General features: G+C 39.9%; 1 long non-coding RNA gene across 1 annotated transcript; it reads right to left on the minus strand.

Moving 5' to 3' along the window:
- Positions 1–871: 871 nt before the first annotated feature.
- LOC140591739 (uncharacterized) lies at positions 872–3,529 on the minus strand. The gene is made up of 2 exons (XR_011992046.1): positions 3,392–3,529; positions 872–1,074 (listed from the first exon to the last, which is right to left on the minus strand). It is a non-coding gene; the product is annotated as an uncharacterized lncRNA (long non-coding RNA).
- Between the last annotated feature and the right edge of the window lie 1,200 nt (positions 3,530–4,729).

Below are 4,729 nucleotides of genomic sequence, written 5' to 3' on the forward strand. Positions count from 1 at the left end.
CGTCGCGACATACATTGGTTCTCTTTTATCTATAAAACACTTCTTGGTTTCGCACCACCCTACTTGACAGATTTGCTGCAGATTTTACCTAAACCTACATATAACACATGTACGTCTTCTCTCATTAAATTGAAGCCTCCAAGATTTAGGTCCTCTGTTGGTCGTAAATCATTCCAATTTACAGCCGCAACTGATTGGAATTCATTACAATTATCACTAAAATTGAACAATTTTATAGATGTTATTTTAAAACTTTTAAAAAACACCTAACAGACATATTTAAGGATACATGCAGTTGCTTCTAAACTGCTAAATGTTATTGTCTATGTAATATTATTTGGTATTGTATATAATTTTGTTCATTGCCTTTGTTTTATGTTGTCTATCACGTGCCCTCGGGCACTTGCCACGCTGGCATTGTAAATAAGAATTTGTTCTTAATGCTTTGTCTGGTAAAATAAAGGTTTAAATAAATAAATAAATAAATAAATAAAACATCTAAGCACTTTTAAATTTCAATTTCAATTAAAAAGTAAGAAAATAAATGTATCCAAACAATGTGTAAAGTTAAAAAAAAACAATGTGTCCTGCCCCAATCGTCCGCTCCTTCTGTGTGCCACGCCCCCTCGTTAACCCCGTGTGGAATCCCCGTGTGATCAGCTGTTTCTGCTTGTTGTCATTAGTCTTCTGTATTTAGTCCGCATTTCAGTTTGTTTCCCCAGTCCGGTCATTGTATTGTCCGTCTACATTTTGCCTGTCTTACCTGTAATTAAACCCCGTATTCCCCGATACCCTGACGTCTGTGCCTTTGTCTCCATTCCGTCCCCGCTGGTGTGGCGATCGCTCGGGCAGAAAGACACGGATCCAGTAATGCGGGTTACTGCAGGCTTTAATGGCAAGGACTTTGCAAAGGTACAGACGAGGGTAATCCAGAGGCAAGGTCGATGATGGGGAGCGAGGGTCTGAAGCCAGGGAATCTGTCTTGCAGGTATGCACGGGACGCGACCACACAGGGAAGGGGAGACGAGACGAGCAGGGCTTGGCAAGGGAAGCGGGTCAGGTACGTGAGCTGGGCTGGGGAAGGAAAGGAAGCAGGGTGAGGAGTTTACACTAGGCCGGCAGAACAGGTCAGGGAAATAGGGTACACGAGATACAATTAAACGCTCGGCACGGCTCAAAGTCATTTGGCACAATACTTCGCAACGTGCCCTAGAGCGCTGGTCTCTTTAGTGAGTCCGCTAATTAGGCATAAAGCTGCGCTCCCGCTCGGTTCCGCCTGTGTGGGCGTGACACCTGGGCACGACAATATTATTATAATTAGATGTATTAATGGTTTATTATCAATATTAAAATAATAAAAAATCTTTATTTTTAAATGTATTTTGTTATATAATAATAATAATTACTGTTACTGTCTGTCAGGGTTGGGGCCATTCCGGAATGCATTGATCAATTCCAATCCAAATCAGGAAATGGAACTGGAGTTGGAACTTAAATCTCCCTGAAATTCAAATTCAACTCCAATTCTGTTCCCCGTAGTTTTTTCCCCAATCCTAGCTCCAGTTCCATTTCCTGATTTGGACTGGAATTGATCAATGCATTCCGGAATGGCCCCAACCCTGCTGTCTATCATTGTCTAAATGTATTTTTACTGTCTAAAAAAGTATTCAGCTAGTGTAAACATGCACGATGCTATCACAGCGAATGCGAGGCTGAGACTGAAGCGTTACCCTTTGTTTCCGCTGAGAGATGTGCCGCGTGACTCTTTTCCCTGCGCATACACGTTATCTTAGGTCGGCGTTCACGGTTTGACTTCTGAGATTCAGATCAAGTTCTAGGTAAATTTTTTTCGAACTGATTGGTTCGACTTTTAAGAAATTTGAGTTCCAATGAGTTCGAGAACTGAGGTACCACTGTTTTGTTTATGTTTTTAGAAAACAAAATTTACATTTTGTAAAGGGCATATTATAATTAAGTTTTACTGACAATGTGTTTGGGGCCTACAGCTGCTATGGAAGATATATTTTATGCTTTACTGCACCTAATTAAGTGCTCCTGTAGCATACTCTAAGGTTAATTAATTCTGGAGGATGACATCCTCGTCCAATGGTTATAAAGTGGGATTTTATTGCATTCTATTGATGTGATATATACCGTGAATATTGAAATTATGTCTAAAATGTCCAAAATGATGTAGTGTTATTTTATGGGTTCATTCCCAAAAGGTTGACATTCAAACATCAGATATTGTACTATTAGTACCGCAAAGTAAGTTTGAAAACTTTATGCAGCAGTTAAAATGTTATAAGGATTTTGTATTTTAATACTCTTTGTGGTACTGTACTTTGTATTGTCCGCTTGCAGCAGGCTACACAGAAGGTTAGGCCACCAGGTTCACCTAAGTAAACAGGAGTTATATTTAAAAGAAGGAAATCAAATTGAAGATATTTATATTACGAAGCAATTAAACTGCACACTTAATGTTTTTGAGATTTTCTATGTAAACACATATACATACAAATATATACATACACACACACACACACACACACACACACAGGTTTGTAATTGTATCTTTGTGGGGACTCTCCATTCATTCCTATGGGGAAAACTCTAATCCCAATCATGACCCCCCTAACCCCCACCCAGCCCTAATCTTAACCATAAGTAACCAAACATTTTTCCATTTTTACTTTTTGAATGCATTCACAGATTTTTATGAAATTGAGGTTATCCAAATGGGGACCTGAAAAATGTCCCCAAATGTGAGGAAGTTTCAGGTTTTGCTACGCTTTGGGGACAATTGATGTTGAACATCATGCAACAGAAAGGATCTGCATTTTTTTGCAAGCTGAAATGCCTCTCATAATGTTCAATGTAAGGTAATACACCCAGTTCATGTCATAGGCATGTACAGTATATACTGATGAAAAGTTATTGTGTTGGGGTGTATTATCTAGGCCAGTGTTTCCAACCGAGTCCTCGGGGAACTCCAGACAGTCCACGTTTTTGCTCCCTCCCAGCTCCCACCCGATCAGGAACACCGAATACCTTGTACAGGTGTGCTGAGAGAAAGCAAAAACGTGGACTGTCTGGAGTTCCCTGAGGACTGGGTTAGGAAATACTGATCTAGGAATTACAATCAGATCAATCAAAAATACAGCAAATGCTCTGGCTTCTGAGGAGTTCACTGGTGCAATGTCTCTTAGCTATAATCCAAGGTTAAACATACTAAAGTTCATGCAGGTAAAAGTCAAATTCAAACAAAACAAATGCTAGCTGTCCAATGCATGTAACTGCATGACCTTGATTGATTGGCAAGTCATTGTAATCAGAAAATAATCAATGCAATTCAAGTATGACATCTAAGCTGCTGATTCTCCGTCAGTACCCTTCCGGTCGTCAGGTGTGTCCCGCGCTGATTCTCCGTCAGTACCCTTCCGGTCGTCAGGTGTGTCCCGCGCTGATTCTCCGTCAGTACCCTTCCGGTCGTCAGGTGTGTGCCCCGCGCTGATTCTCCGTCAGTACCCTTCCGGTCGTCAGGTGTGTGCCCCGCGCTGATTCTCCGTCAGTACCCTTCTGGTCGTCTGGTGTGTGCCCCGCGCTGATTCTCCGTCAGTACCCTTCTGGTCGTCAGGTGTGTGTCCCGCGCTGATTCTCCGTCAGTACCCTTCTGGTTCTCAGGTGTGCGCCACGCTGACTTTCTTGTTTAGGGTTGCCAGGCAGTGGGGAGAATCCGTCACAATGATGGTCAAAAGTCTGAGAATAGTTGCTTTCCATTTCTTTGATGAAATCTCTTTTTTTTTCTTTAAACATAGCAAAATAGTTTAGCTCCTTGTTTGACAGTAACAAATAAAAGCTGGAAAGCCGTAGGAACTTTCTAAATGAAAGATTTTTTTTTACCTATTTAGTTCTGCACCGGCAGATTCAACCAACTGCAGATCCAAAATATCAAGAAGAAAAATCCAGAAACTTGTATTTTAAATACTCTGTGCTTTATTCATTGCATTTCTCTTTAGGCACATTAAATGAAAACAATTTATAAGTGTTGAAAGAAGGAAAGGTTATGTTGTTGCTCACGTGTACAAATAGTCTGTACTGAACATGTACAGACTTTTTTTCTTGTCAATACTCCCTAAACAATACAGTGTAACAACTATTTACGTGGCATTTATATAGTATTATGTATTTTAAGTAATGTAGAGATTATTTAAAGTCCATGGGAGGATGTGCGTAGGTTATATACAAATGCTATGCTGTTTTATATAAAGGATTTGAGCATCTGCAGTTTTTGGTATCTGGACCTGATCCTGTGTAGATATGCAGTGCCGACTGTCGTCCTATTTTCCTTTTTTTTTAAAGAAAATAAAAAATCCTTTTTAACTATGTAGTTATATACACAAGACATCCAGACAGAGGACAGTATGTAACCAGAAGCAGATCAAGCAACAGTTTGTTATATATCACCCTAACTGGGCTATAAAGCAGAAACGGTTCTCTGCTCATTTTGCCTAAATAGATTTATCCTCGTTAATGTTTATGATTGTTTCAATAAACCGGTGAAGATGGCGGCTTTATTTTTTCTGCTTTTACCAAACATAGGTATGAACTGATAGACACAAACAGAGCTTCTCATTCTTATCGTAAGATCAGTTATCATTAACATGTCTCCTTGTTTGTTGACACTGATGACTGATGTGAGCATATGGAGGGTAATTGTGTTTTTGCA

This window comes from Paramormyrops kingsleyae, chromosome 6 (genome assembly GCF_048594095.1).
Source record: "Paramormyrops kingsleyae isolate MSU_618 chromosome 6, PKINGS_0.4, whole genome shotgun sequence".
Taxonomy (NCBI): Eukaryota; Metazoa; Chordata; class Actinopteri; order Osteoglossiformes; family Mormyridae; genus Paramormyrops; species Paramormyrops kingsleyae.